This window comes from Etheostoma cragini, chromosome 24 (genome assembly GCF_013103735.1).
Source record: "Etheostoma cragini isolate CJK2018 chromosome 24, CSU_Ecrag_1.0, whole genome shotgun sequence".
In the NCBI taxonomy this organism is placed as follows: domain Eukaryota; kingdom Metazoa; phylum Chordata; class Actinopteri; order Perciformes; family Percidae; genus Etheostoma; species Etheostoma cragini.
Window position 1 is genome coordinate 6,840,117 of NC_048430.1, and position 15,838 is coordinate 6,855,954.

General features: G+C 38.9%; 1 protein-coding gene across 7 annotated transcripts in view; it reads left to right on the top strand.

The window, feature by feature from the left end:
- atp11a (ATPase phospholipid transporting 11A) overlaps positions 1-15,838 on the top strand; it is a 43,430-nt gene that overhangs the window by 516 nt on the left and 27,076 nt on the right. The window lies entirely within an intron of this gene.

Sequence of the window (15,838 nt, forward strand, 5' to 3'; positions counted from 1 at the left end):
AAGATAAACAGAATCATGTGAGCTTTTTTCCCCCTATAACTATTGGTTTCAAATTCCGCCGAAGCAGCTACTCATCCGGAGTAAGTTCCACTCACGAAAGGGAGTGGAAGAAAGCTCACTGGCAAATGTTTGATAAACTCTCGCCTGAAAACCTCTTCTTCAATTATGACTTTTTTATAGTACGTTATAGTTTTTTTATTTTTAAATGTATATCCACCTAAAATAATGTCTGTTTGTGGTCATTTTTTAACTCTATATTGAATTACCTATTCTCCAGTCATTCATCTATGAATACAATTGCTAGTTGGTGCAGTATGTTGGATTCGTCAGATTTTTGAATGAGGTTTGGCACGCAGAATTCCTCAATTATTTGGCATCTGAGCCCATTAAGTCAATTATTGTAGCACATCATGTCTGAACACACCTTCAGTCAACAAATCAGAGTCATTGGTGGTCAGTACGTGAAAGGTGGAGTCATGTATCATCAGTTGTAAAGCCGGATTCTGAAAGGTAAGCTACATACCCAGTCATGATAGAACATGCTAAGAGATGCAGACAGACTGTATTTATCATCCATCTTAATGTATTGACAAGCCATAGAAAAAGTGCTAAAGCCCATGGCATCTTATTTTGCATAGCTTAACTTGTTTAGCATCAGATAAAATAACTTTGATCTGCCATATAATTCTCACACTCATGTGTGCGCTTTTCACTGTAATTTACTGTAGTAGGCTACAGTACTATTTCTTTATTTATTTATTTTTCTAATGTACAAGACTACAAATGGAACAGTCATTCACATGAATTATGTAATCCAGTTGTTTTCTTCCTGCCCATCAAATCGATGGGTAGCAGTGGAGCAGCCGGCCTGTATGGCTGTGAGTTGCATTAGGCTCCACAGTAATGTGTTTGACAATAATCTAGACAGAGCAAACTCTGCTCACATGAGAGCCAGCGAGGTATATACCCCGGTTCCTTCAGCTGAGGCTTAGACTCAGTCTCCCAACTGTTGCAAATGGCTGATTAGATACAATCCCTGCTGTGTGGAGGGGTAGATGGAGCCGTGTAGTAAGAACCATGCACAAACAAGCTTGTGACTGGGAGGAGGTCTGCTGCTGTAATTGATCTGGATAACTGGTTTAGACAAATGGGTTAGGGTTTAATTGATTGTACTGGCGCTGCGAAAACCCGGATGCAAAGAGACTGCTGAATGCTTAAGATGAGGGTTAGGAACATTTATCTGGTTTTCAATACCCGGGCCTTTATGAAGTATCAGTCAATACTTGGAGGCAGCGGCATGATGAAGGATTCTCCCTCTGACTAAATCTGTAAATGAAGCTTATTGGAAAATCAGTCTTTTATTTAAAATCCTCATATATTTGTTTGTTGTTCTCTAAAGAATCCTCATGTGAAATGTCAGTGATTTGTAGTTTGTTCTTGTTGAGGGGGAAAAAAGGTATGGTAAAATGCATCCAAATTTGTTTCATGAAGCAGATTTTAAAACGGCATCACTTGCTATTTTTAGGCTGACAGCCGTTATGCTGCCTTTGATCAGTGCTAACAGATAAAACAGCTGTGGTTGTCATGCAGCGATAAGCCATAGCTGAACTATAAACATAATGGAATCAAGCTGACTCTTTTGAAACACCTCAAATAACTCTGTGTTCAATGCACACATGTTTCTACCCATAGCAGTAAAATAATCTGAATGGACAGTGTGTTTAATCTGCAACTCCACTGTCTCACATATCCTAAATATTAATTACAAACCCCAATATCTGTGCAGAAATAATAATTAAATGTAAAGCCACATTGCAAAATACTTTATCCTCTTAGAAAAGAAATAGCAATGCTGTTCTGTGTACACAATTTAACAGATATTATTAATGTTGAGATTAAAAATCTCTTTTTAAAAGAGTATCCGGGCAAAGACAGGCAGCAGCAAAAGAACCACAGTTTAAAACATGGAACAAACTTATTACAATTTTAAAATGGAGAAGCAAGAACAAATGACACACTTATAAGATATCAAAAACATTCTTCAGGTCAAAACCTCTACAGCCAGATGTGCTTCTGTCCAAGTCATTTAGAATTGTTTTCAATGCGTGCAAGCAGCTCCTAACGTAAAACCAGGAAAGACAACACTTAGGTCATACTACGATATTACAATATTCAAAATGTAAGATGATACCCAGAATGATATCACAAGATAATATTCAAATATTATTGCCCAGCCCTAGTTAGAAGAAAAAAGTCCCGGGTGTGAAGACATTCACTTTGGATACTTTTTTGTAGGATGTAGACACAAAGTTAAGAAGGAAGCAGTCCAAGAACAGTCTTATGAATAAGAAGTCTATGGGTGGACTTAACCATTGGCACATTCTTATTTATAAGACTGTTCTATTAACAGGTTGTTGCAATACACCTTAGTTTTAAGTCTATAAGAAAAAAAGAAGTAGTGTGTCACAGTCTAGAGCCTTACCTTTTTTTACATGCATGTAATCATACAATATAAAATATTGGCTTTGTTTGCTTTCAATGGAAGCAATGCTGATTTTACTTATTGTAATACTCTTGTGAAAATATGGATTAAATAAACACAGTACCCTAATAAAGCTTAGCTGAGGCCATGTTGGATCCCTTGGTTACCAGTTGTTGTGTTTCATTTATTTGGTAACTGCTTCCATCTCTGATGGGGTAAGAAGACAGAGGATGTTATGTAAGCCTATAGCTATCTTTTAAAGTGTAACATGTAGAGTTGTAATCGCTGTGGCTGTCACACCTGTCCAGGCTGAATGAGAACAAAATGTAATCGCAGTGACAAGTAGGAGCACTGAGACCTAGTGTACTTGTTCTGTACTCACTCACTCTGCTGGCTCGCTTCCTTTCGGTTCTCTTCTCTGGGTACTTTTAGGCTCTGAATTTAATGTTCTAAATTGTAGCCTCACTGCAGTTTTCCTCAGTTCCTCAGTACAATACTTCAGTGCACATTGAAAAATGAGGTGTTACTATTTTCATGTGTGGTTAAAATGTCATATGTGTCTCTGCCTGTTGTGTATTATTTAATTTGAGTCACAGCCCTAAACATAGATTTTTTTGAAAACAAATACGTGAGCTTTTTAAATCGGAGAAGGTCATAATACAACAATTAACGTTGTTCAGGAGACTTTTCCAACCATCAAGATGAGAAAATAATCAGTTTGCCACTTGTTAAAAATGATTTTGACCCGTTTCTAAAGTTGGGACTCTTGTATCCTATCCTGGTAGCCCAACATGACATATCTCCTTCCTTGTTTTGTACAAGACAAATTAAATAGAAAAGAAGATGACATTTTGTGTTCATCCAGATGGTTGACAGGCAAAATGAACCACACTGAATGTTTACCCTTTTGGTTATTGAATTACATAGTCTTTTATAAAAATGTGTAATATTGAAATGCTCTTTTATCTTAATCTGAGTACATTAAAACATGCATAATAGACAGTTGCAGTTCTAGTTTTCAGCTGTGATGAAACAAATTAGAGCTCTCATGTCAGTGTAGAGGGGACTTAAAAGCAGCCGGGCAGCATTACTCTGCCGCTGAAAAATCTGGATTCCTGGACAGGAAATGATTCTCCACTCTCTCTCTCTCGCTCTCTCTCTCTGTCTGGCTTCCTGCCTTCACACAGTGGATTAAAGGGTTACTGGTGTTCACAATACCCTCACACACTTAATCCATTTTGCAGCTATACTTTCAAATCCAAGCCTCTCCCATATCTCCTACTGCTTCTTTTCCACCTGCTGTATTTTCATGGTTTTAAACACAGTAGCAGGACACATGTTAAGTGATCTGTGCATATAAGGCAAGAATAGCTGTTTAAGTGAATAGTGGCTAGTGTGGCTGTTGGTCATATTGTTGTCTCTGTAGTGTTAATGTTACTTCATGCAGGCTAGTGAGCAGGCAGGTGGAATTCATTAGTAGCCAGGTGACGCAAAGGGCAGCGGATCACATGAACTCCTCGGCTCTGTCTAGTTGTCAATAATTCATAAGCAGACTGGCTGACAATGTGGACCGACATTTGTGTAGCTTCTTATGAATACATCGCACAGCAGGCCTGCTCAGTGTGGGCTCCAGGGGTGCTTAAGGGGGGTTGCCCCCAGCAAAACAAGGATCAGATAAATGCCATTAACATTTACTAATGTAAAAAATGAAATGAATGGACTACAGACAGCAGTTGTATTTAATCACAGCTTTGGGTTTAATCACAAACTACAGTCAAATACAATGTAGACAAGTATTGCAGACAGTAATGTGAAGGTAAATTAACCCTCTGAGGACAAGACGCACCGGCGAGTCCAAGCCGTTGAAAAAAACAATATTAAAAATTTTCAGTTTTAGACATTTATTTACAAATGATCTTTTTACATATTGCTCTGGAACAAATTTGCTCCTCACTCTACAGAAAGCTGAGTTGACATATAGATGACATGATACATGGGTATCTGATTATGCGCAAATATCCTAGAAATGTAAAAATGACCTTAGATGACCTCAGAGGGTTAAAACGACTACAGCATTACAACTTTCATGGAGTGAATTAGGGTTGGAAATTGATTTCCTTAGTTAAAAATTAATTGGAAGGGCTTTATAGTGAAATCTTAAAAAAATCATGTTTTCCTGAGGACTGACTAGAATTAGGTGAAAAACCAAAGGGTGTCTAAAGACTGCTTTTATTCTCTCGAGAGGCTATTAGGACAACACAGAATAAATTGATGACGGACACAAAATGGCATAAAAGTAATAGTTATTCTGATGGTCTATTTAAAGGACTTATGAATTGTTTTTCATATTGACTTGAAGCTATTTATTTTTGCCGTTGTTTTGCAAAAATTCCACAATGATCCTTCAGGACATTGTATTTAAAGTGGTCCGAGAGAAAACTGGACTTCTGCACCTCTTCTTGGCTCTGTTTTATAGGCTTAATAAAATCGAACCCGTGACAGGAGACTTTGGCCAATTGCAAGTTATTTCAGAGAGAGAGCGTTCCTATTGGCTGTTCCGCACATGCATTGCCTGTGCGACCGTTAGTTGAGAGGGAGAGCTGCAGGAATAGGTCTCACTTTACTGCAAATTCAGTCTTTACTCTGCAGTTTTAAGCACAACTCAAATAGCAAACGTCTAACTTGTGTTTCTATTAATTACAATAGTAATGATAAATGTTGATAAATACAATGCACACATTCATCTGTCAGATGTGATGTGTGTTCAGTGTGACATAGTCATTGTTGCTGCTGCCTGCCTTCATTATGTCTTGTATGTGCTTTCAGTGTGGCCTCTGAGATTTTGTCATTTCTCTTGTCCCCTTTGTATTGTCTTTACAGCATGGACTGCTTTAATGTCATTGCCATTATCTGTGCTTATTTGTTTGTGCCACTTCTTTGTATGTTGTAACCCTTTTTGCTTAGGCCTGCTGTTATTATAGATGTAATGTAACAAATTTTAATGTGTTAACCATTGTATTTTAGGACGCTTATTGTCAGCTGGTTGAGACTACAGCTCTACATCTGGACAATAGCCATAGAGGAAATAGCTGCTCCTTTTTACTGTACAATTACCGTAATTAAGGTGGGACTGTCTCCGACATTATAAACTAATAAACTAAACTTTAAAAAAGCATATGCATGGCTTGATGTGTTTGCGTGTATCACACATTTTTGAATTGGGTCCCTTTTCAGGAAGCAGGATAGCATGCTCATGTGTGTGCCAACAGTGGCAGGTTTCCTCTCAGCCTCATGCTAATCAGTTAACACCTGCCCGTCCATACTGCCCACAATCCACAAAGTCCACCAGGGTTAACCCCTTTACCTGAAGGAATTACAGGCTCTCACTAAGCCACTCAGTCTTGGGATTGTTTTTGACTGGCTGCTGCTTCACTTTTCAGTTGCATTTAGCAGTCCCTTGTACTTGTTTAAGTAAATATAAAATAAGAGTCAGATTTCACTCCATGCTTTATATTTACTAGCACTTTAAAGGAAGATTATCATTTTAGTTGATCTAGTATATCAAACATTTAGACATTACCTGCGGCATTGGAGTGTAAATGTGTGTGAGCGTTTATCTGATGAGCAGGTGGCATCTTGTACGGCAGCCTCGGCCACAGTGTGTGAATGTGTGTGACCGGTGAATGGTTCCTATTCTATATAAAAGCGCTTTTGAGTAGTCGTTAAGACTAGAAAAGCACTATACAAAAACAGACCATTTACACATTAAGTTCATTACACAATTAGTCAATGGTAAGAACATGAATCTTAAACAATTCTGTAATTAAATGATTTATATTTTTTTCCAAACACTTACTGGTGATAGCTTATCAAATGTTAACATTTGCTGCTTTCCTCAATTTGATATCATTCAATATCAAGTTGAAAATATTTGGGGGTCTGGGCTGTTTGTGGGACAAAGAAGTAATGTGATAGAGCTGTACTGATGATTTCCGCCGTAATGAAGCTGCTATTTAGAAGTTTTTTTAATCTTTTATATCTGCTACATAAAAGTAACATAACATTTCTGTACCATTTCTGTACCGTAACTCCTCATATTTCCCAAACGGTAGTTCCGCTGAAGAGTGGGCTCCATTATCGGGTTGTATCAGTGTCTTTGCAGTAGCATTTACAGTGTATTATAGCCCGTTGAACAAGGAGACAGATGATGGATAGCCCTGGGTTAATGGTGCATGGAGGGCTCTATCCAAAGAGACCAATACTCAGAGAGAAGGAGAGAGAGAAAGAGAGACGTTGTTTGAACTTGGGTCATCATAATAACATTGCTCCGGGTGCCAGTGAAAGTGCTGAGAGGGGCAGGTACACCTTAATGTTCTCCCTATCTGAGGGAATGATAGCTGGTCGACTCGCTGCTGGAACACACCATTCCCCACGGTCCTCATGTCAGAGCGAGAGAGCAAGAAAAGTGAAGTGGGAATGTACCCCCCCCCCCCCTTCCGAAATGCTGATGATGCACTTTACAGCCCCTCAACCCCTCCCTCTCTTTCTTTCAACCCAACCGTCTCCCCCTTTTTTCCTCTCCTTTGCTTTGTTTGCTTAAGACACGAGCACATCATCATTATAGAACAACTGTATGGATTATTTGGATTATTGGTTAAGCACTCGCCTCTTATTGTATGTTTACACCGGAAGTGAAGCAGACTTTTGCCTACTTACAAGAAGTTGAACACTCTAATCCCAGTACTCCAATTAAGATATTAAGGTATTTTGACTGACATCTATCCATATTAAAGCAGTCATGAATAGCAGTTTGTTTTTTTCCTTTCCTGTAATGGCAGCAGCTCTAATAATTTTTTTTTTGTGTTTTATAAATCTTTTGTTTGGGTTTCATTGGTAGGTGTTTGTCTTTGAAGGGCATTTTCTTTTGTAAAATGCACCCAAGGAGAATTGTGTAGTCTTTGAAGCTGTTTGCTTCAGTGCATTAGGCAAATGTCTGGTTCAGGTTGAAAGTATTACCTTGCGCAAAGGCCTGCATGATTTAGTTGTCGGAACCTAGAGTGACGTGGTATCCATCTTGTGCCGTTTGCTTTGTCCTGACCTTTTTGTATGTGTTCACATTGCCTCTGCCTTAGTTTATGTGTGTTCATCCTAAATCTGAGTAATGAGACTGTATATCTGTAAAAGTGGAAAACACAGAGTGCTGTAACCACATTGGCTTCTGTAGGAGGAATTTAAGCACTACTACAGTTAGTCCTGAGTTGATGTTACACAGTAACAAGTTCAAATGTTGTTTCCCTACTTTTTATGTAAGGACTAGACAGGATTAATGGAAGTACAGGGAAAGATTCTTAAGATTTACAAAGAATATATTTACAAAGTCTAACTGGGACATTTTAAGACCGATTGGCGGGATCGCTGTGAACAAAATACACACAGTAAGGGCAAATTACGTTAAACCATGCATCCAGCTAATTTGAATACTTCACATTTCTGTGTGAACAATTAACTTAAAGGTGCTAAAGACTAGCTTGCTCGTCCGTCCTCCTCATCCTATCCCCTCCCTACCTGTGCTTCCATGCACTAACCCCCCACACCCAAATCCTTCTCGTCGGTTATTGGCTGGAACGTTGGAACACTGTTTGTGAATGCTTTGTGGAGCAGGACGGCCCAGTTTGTTTTTGTCGTGTTTTTTTGACAGTGTGTTCTGGTGACATGCAGCTTGTGGATAGTGAGGAGATGTTTGCTGTATTTGACAACAAATAATGTTGCCTAAAACACATGTGACATTGCTTAGAGTACCTTTAACTTAATATTGTATGTGGCGTTTTCTTTTGCAGGGTGCAAATGTTCCACGAAAACAAATTTCTTTCCAAGACTACTTGTTCAAAGGCCCTGTCACTGCGTACGGAGCTTGGAGCCGCCCAAAACAAATGTGATTGGTTTAAAGAAATGTAAAATAAAACCCAGCATTTTTTGCCTTCTATTCTGATATGTATCCGTGGTTTAGCCAGACCTTACTTCACAGCACTCTGGAGATAGGATTGGCAATGCATGCGTCTATATATAGACTTAACCTATTACAGTTAAATCAGTACGTTTTTGTTTAACATGCTTTGTTACACTTTGAATTTGTCCATCGCTGAGGCATAATCTGCTGCGATCTCTGTGGGTGTTTTCATAGTGATTTGTTACAAAATTTGGAGCCCTGAGTTAAAAGCTTTTAAATGGCATTCAAAGGAAGCACTTGTGAAGCCACTTTTGTTGCAAGCTGTAGCAGATCCAGTTATCCTCTTCCTGAAGTATTTGTTGCTAGGCGATAAATACAAACCAGTATTATTATTGCTTGGAAGTGCAGATGATTGCATGAATTGCACATGAATGATAAGTATCAAGTTAAAACTAATAAGCACTCAAGTGATTTCCATAGATGAACAATTCTTGCACATGAAACCTCTCATTATTCCGGGCCTCCCGGGCTACAGCCTTGACTGTTTTATGAATAGCTCCTGGATCTCTCTCGCTCTCTGTCTCTCTGTCTCTCTGTCTCTCTGTCTCTCTGTCTCTCTCTCTCTCTCTCTCTCTCTCTCTCTCTCTCTCTCTCTCTCTCTCTCTCTCTCTCTCTCTCTCTCTCTCTCTCTCTCTCTGTCTTTTCACCTGTGAGGCGAACAGAATGGGCAGCAACAGCTACTAACCCTAAATCCAGAAGTCCAGGGGTTAATTCATTCATTCATGCAAACTGGGCAGCTAAAATGAACGTTCACTGGCTTTTAACAAGCTAGGCAAGCCAAACACCAATTTGCGTTGCATTGTTTATTTAAATTGGTCTGGGCTAAGCCCCGAACCTCCCCAAGTTCTAGAAACGCCCCTGTGTAACATTATCAATGTACTTTAGCAGGGACCATGAAGTAGATGACTGTAATCCTCTCTAACACACTGTCAGGAAATTTCGGCCAAACATTGTCATTATTCTAAGTATAAATAATGGACGTGACAATTGAAGCTCCTCTGTATTAAGCAGTAGAGTCATGTTGGAAGTGGTTCTTCGAGAATATGGTGGCAGAAACACAGTTAAAGGTGCAGCACAGGACTGCTATACAAAAACTTGAAGTACAACACAAGAGAACATTATAAATAATGTAACTTTGGTTACACGTGTATATTTCTCTGAGTGCAACATTACACAGGGGGGACCTTATGGCAATACTAAATCCTTTTTAAATGTGCTTTGTGTAGCATTTTAACATTAATAAATAATCATCTCATCAATATTTGAGCTTAATTGCTGTAAACAAAAGTGGCCACCACTAAATGTACCTGGTTTGCCACCAGGTTAGATTAGGCACTCAATCTGCAAGACTGATTTACAGTAAAGCGCAGAGGGTAGACGCAAATGACACAACCTCAGGAAGGAAGTGATGTTTTTTTTCCATCAAACAAACAAAACTAAAGCTTTCTGAAACTCGGGCAATGGATATGAACGCACATTATGCTTACTTTTAAATTAGGATCACCATTAGCATGGGTGTTTATATTTTAATATTGCTTTCGGTAAATAGTAATAACTTTTGTTGCTGTAAAGTAGATTTCCTGTAAAGTTTTTAGTAGTTTTAAAGATTCACCTAAATTAAATACAACCTAAAGTAGAAAACAAGTCAACTCTAGCAGGATCTTAAAATAATAAAAGTAGTTAGATAAAATAATTAGCACTGGTGGAAGTAGTGGAGTCGATGCAGGGCCCGGTGGGCTGACTGGCTTTCCTTCAGACAGCTGTTAAGTGTAAGGATCTTACAAAGATCTCATGACTTCTAGGAATCCATTTTCCAACATGCTACTAATCTAATCAGGTGACTGGTCTCATGAAAGCCACATGATGCCATTTGGGTTCCCTCACCACTCTTGATTTTTACCCTCCCACTGAGATGTGATAATCACACATTTTGCCAGGCAGTTTTCAGGAATGGAGATAAAATAGCCAACAATTGTTTTTGGTTTTTGTTGCAGTCTGTGTGTTCCTCTTGTTGACCATAAAAATATCACAGCTCTCAATCTCCCTGAGAGTAATTAAATGTCATTAAGAGTCAGAAGGAGAGGAGGAGGAGGAGGGACAGAGAGACAAAAAGAATCAACAGATGGTGGAGGGGAGATAAATACTAAAGAGGACAGTGAGGGGAAAAAAAGTCAGTGTTAGAAGTGAACGCAGAGGGAGTTGGTTAATCTCATGGTTGTCAAGGAGGTAATGAAGAACAAACTGAGATATAGTAATTTTCTTGTGTATGTGTGTCATGGAAGGGCAGTGAGATTCATGAGACAATGAAACACCATGAACAGAACAGTGAGCAGTGAGGCTCAACTAAAAAGAGGGAAACATACTCAACTGGAGGGTAATAAACTGAAATCGGCACAAGGTGGAGAACAAATTGGTTTGCAATAATATAATAGGAGAACAGAACATAGAGAAGTTGTTTAGCATGACGTCAGTGTCAAATGATTGGCTATTACGCTTATTGGATGACGATGCGTTTTCAAACTAGATCAAAACTTGATCTAGCCTCAACCGTTAGTGGTGCACTGTGTTGTCTTGTTTACTGCTTTGCAATGAGACGATCCTTTCCCTCAAAATGGACCAGCATTATGTACTTGTACCCTAACTGTGGACCAACAGTGATGCAACATAACAGATCAGACTAGCAGAATATAGGACAGTAGAAATGTAATCAGGGCAGAGATTGTGGAAGGAAGATGGTAAAAGGAAAAAAAATAAGAGCAGAAATTACATTCATTAGGAATAACAAATCATGAAATGTGGAAGCTGTAGTCAATCTTCAGAATGAATATGTCCACCATAGGATGTTCTGCAGGTGTTGTAGTATTATAAATAGTATAAAGTGACCACTAGATTGTGCTTTTGAAATGCATTAGTTTGTTTTGGTCTTCAGGAGGAAAGAGTAACATTTGCTGAAACAAAGCTTTTGTTTTCTTGTGGACATGATTTACATTTACTGACAGCCTGTTGGGAAACACTAAGATTTGAGCAGTAGCATTTCAAAATTGATTCAAACTGAGTGAAAACAAAAGAGAGAGGGGCTCCAGAGAGAGAGGGAGAAAGAGAGACTTACATTAGGATTTGACAAATTTAGAGTCCCTGGAGACCAACCAGGAGGACAGGCCTGCTACAGAGGAGTCAGTTCGACTGGCAAACAGACAAAGGGGTAGAGAGAGAGACAGAAGGATCAAACGGACAGATTAATAATCAGGCAGCAAAACCAGTGTAATGAACACCATTAAGCAGCATTGTCCCTACAGGACAAACATTAGGGAAGACCCAGAAGTGCTCCCATAAGCGAGAAGGAGAGCGACGGAGAGAATGTAAAGTTGGAAAATCGACACATTGGAAGAAGATTAAAAGCATTTTTGTACTTTTCCCTGAGCTCTTGGGAGACAAGTAGACATTATTGCTTTAAAGCAGGAAGTAAGAGCTCTAAAAGAGTGAGGTAGAGCACATGTACACAAGACCAGCAGTAATGGGACTGTCATCCTAAGGAAATAAAAAGGCCTGATCAACAGAACACACTCATATAATAAAACTCCACAGGAGTGCAGGTTGTTACCAAGAATGTAAATGCATGCACAGCTTCTACCAGAGTCAGATGTCAGCAGAAACTAATATTTTAATTATGAAAGGAAAAATCTTTTGCACTATATAGCCTACATTTTATTGTGTGGAGGTTTTAAAAGCTGTGCTACTGGCAAAGTGTTGTAACAACCAATATTCTCTGTCTTGACGTAGCCGCCACAGTTGAAGGAATGAGAAGATTGATACTACTCGCCCATTAAAGCTTAATGGAGATGCGGGAAGAGTCCGTTGTCACTGTGAGGTTGCTGGGGAACCAGAGGAGACTAAGAAGGAGGCCAAGAAATAGTCTGGCATAGGGCTGTCCCAAACAAATCTTATTTAAACGGTTAATCTAGCGATTATTTTTTGGATTAATCTAACAATTTATTTTTCAATTAGCAATTATTTTACAATTGCTCAATTAGTAACAATTTACGCAAAACAGATGTCAATAAGATTCCAATCTCTTTTTAATAAAATTGTTTACCCCTGTACTGTTTTATCCAAAGTAAAATTAATTGGTAGTGCAACTTGAAGCCAGATGTAGGAGCAGATCAATCCAACGACAAAATAAAGTCACTTTCAGAAGGAATATAAAAATAAAAACTAACTAAATAAAAGTAAACCGACGAAGTGAAAAAGAGTAGGCTGTTTTTGTTTTTGTTTTCTAACAGTAGTAGGTTAAATATTGAATGAAGCTCTAGTTTAACATCCAAGCACTTCTCCCTTTAATCTTACTTATTTAATGGACAAACAATGACCTAAGTCTTGGCAAGAAAGTGAACTAGCATCTTATCAAAGTTCCAAAGCACTAGTTTTCAGTTAAGTTTTATTCTTTTTTTTAATCCTCTGCCATAACTGGAAAAAATGTATTGTCCAGACCATATCCTGCATCAAAACGAGCATATTTTGCTGTATCCACTAAATATTTGATTTCTCTAGACTCTTCAACATACTTAATGTAAAACTTCTAGAAACCTGCAAAAAGTGAGTTTTGTAACTCGCTCCTAAGGGACTCTGCCTTTTAAAGAGATATTTAAAGTGAGTCCAGTGTGACCTAGGTACTCATACAAACACAGACATGTTTAACTGAAGAATTTGCTAATAGAAATGGAACAGTCACTTTGTATTTACACCCAATTTAATTCACCATTTACTAATTTTGTTGGTTTTTTGACCATCTACCTGTGCTACATGTGTTGGTATACTTAGTTTTTTAATGCCGGCTGAGAAGATGGAGAAACAGGCTAAGTCAGACTGGTCATGTTTTCCATGTGATGTTGCGAGTTGAGGTGCTTACGTTACACAGCTGAATCATTGGCATTTTGTTATCTACGAACTGCTGAATAAGTAATGAAAGCTTCCAAGTTGTTACTTTTAAATGTCAAGTATTCATCACATTTATTCTTATGTGACCTGAATGCAGCATTAGGACAAGTCATGGGGGATCTTGTGATTGTCAGCAGCACTCCCTTCTCCCTCTCACATACACACAGTAGCAGACACAATGAAGCAAGTATGAACAGTGTGTAAGTGTATTCCCTTGACATCCAAAGAATGACTGCTTATCCACAGCAAAGTCATAACAATGGTCTTCTATCCAGCTTTGAGGAGAAGCACAGTGATTAGCCTATGAGCCGGTCTGCGTCTATCCTGCAATATCTTGCATCTACTTCATTGAGTGCAATTTAAGTGCCGCTTACAACAAGCAATGTCATTAGAGTAGTTTCAGGGGAGACGTGAATTAATGCTGCTACAGAGGTTCTCCAACTCTGAGGCAAAAAAAACAAACTTTAAAAAACATTTAATATTTGTAATTTGGGTATTTTTGGTCCTTATTGTGTTCAAAGTTTAAGAGCTTTCTAGAGCTAGAAGTCATGCGGGTAGTGTGGTAAAGCAGGCACATTATCCCAGTTCCCTACTGGGATCTGCTCTGTGAAAACCAGGCTAATTAATTTCTCCGTATAGATGACAAAAGGTCGGAAAGTTTCTCCTCTCCTCTCCTCTCCTAGCTTCAGTAGTTTATCACAGAGGGGGGGCAGTGATTCAGCAGGTCAGTCTTGTGGGAGTGGTGTGTGTTGTTGAATTGAGATACACAAAACAACTCTGGGAAACGGCGTAATGATGTTTTTATGTATTACGATTTTCTTTTCCTTCTTTGACAAAAACTAAAATTAAATAATAAACTTCTAAAGGCAACATATGTAGCCTGGATTCCAGCCAAACTTAGCCCCGCCCACAACATTTGAGGTCGGGAAGTTTGGTCTGGACTTGATCCGTTGGGGAGCAACTATGCTCGAACCAGAGCTGTTTGGACCAAATTGTCAGCGTGGGCTTTATACAGTGATGGACAGATGATCAACAGTAACGTAATCAACCATGTCACCAAAGAGCATTTTCATTATACATCACGATAAATCATGATAAATACCATTTTAAATTTTCTTCTCCCACCACTAGTATTTGTGTTAGACGAGACTAAACTGTATTGTCATTGTGTCATCACACAGAAATAATAGACACACAGGCTGCAGCAGCCTAGTGTTATTTAATTATGTGCAAGTGCTCATTCATAGTAAATCATTATTTCCCTAAGACTAAAGTATAAAGTCATATTGATTTGAAATAAATCTTAGATGATTAGGCAACTGGCGCTTAAACGGAGCGTATTCAGGTATATTCAGACAGACAGTATGAGAAAAATGTGTTTTTTGAAAGCATGTAAACATGTTTTAGTAGAAAATACAAGTGTGGACTTGAAAATGAGCATAACATGGTGGTTCATGTCCTCCCCCTACTTAAAGGCAAGCGTTGAGACACATTATCACACTAGTGGTATCACTGCTGGGGATTAGTTTGGCTCTGCCCCTCCCTGCTCTGACTGCTCACACTCACATCTGTGATCAACATCATTAGCAGCTTTTGGGTGACACTGTGCTTTTTTTTTTTTTTTTTTTTTTTACTGAATGACAATTGGAGGGATATACTTAGAAACCACACTGTTCATCTGTTTAGAAAAGCAGCTAAATCACTGGGAGGAAAAGAGCAAATCTTTCTAAATGTGCTCTGACGTGTTCATCCGGTAGTCATGGAAATATCACAGGGTTTCCAATAGTGGTTGGTCAGTGTTGCATACAGGTGGATTTAAAAATCACAACTACTTGGAATCACAGAGCTCTGATTGGCTGCTGACAGTGACAAAAAGCTTGACACACTCTAAACACTCTCTCTGCTGAGTGTTTTGGTCCCAGTCGGTACACACCGTCATGGTTAAAGGTGAGAGGGGGCGTTTTGGAGGTGGATGATGAGGATTAATCATTCTCTTATTTGGTCTGGCCTCTGGGGCCAGGGTGAGGTTGAGCAACATGGTGACAGATGGGGAGCACAGCTGGTATTTCATGTGTGACTCGGGTAACACACGCCCACACTGTCACACACAGATATCAGTTTATCCAAATATTACATACACATATGAATAATAGCCATAAAGAAAGTGGTGACTTTGGAAAAACACCTTGCTAAAGCTATCCACTGTTCTCTACACACCTTCATTTATTTCTTCACCCTTTTAGTCAAAACATGATTGCAACTGAGTAGTCAAAGGCAGAATCACACACACTATACATCTGTATTTAATGCCTAGTGATTTAGTGAATGGGACAGGATTTGTCTTATCTCTGTTGCTCAGTGGCAGCAGAGAGATAACACACACTTATGCAGCATGTGTGCCTGCATTCAATTGT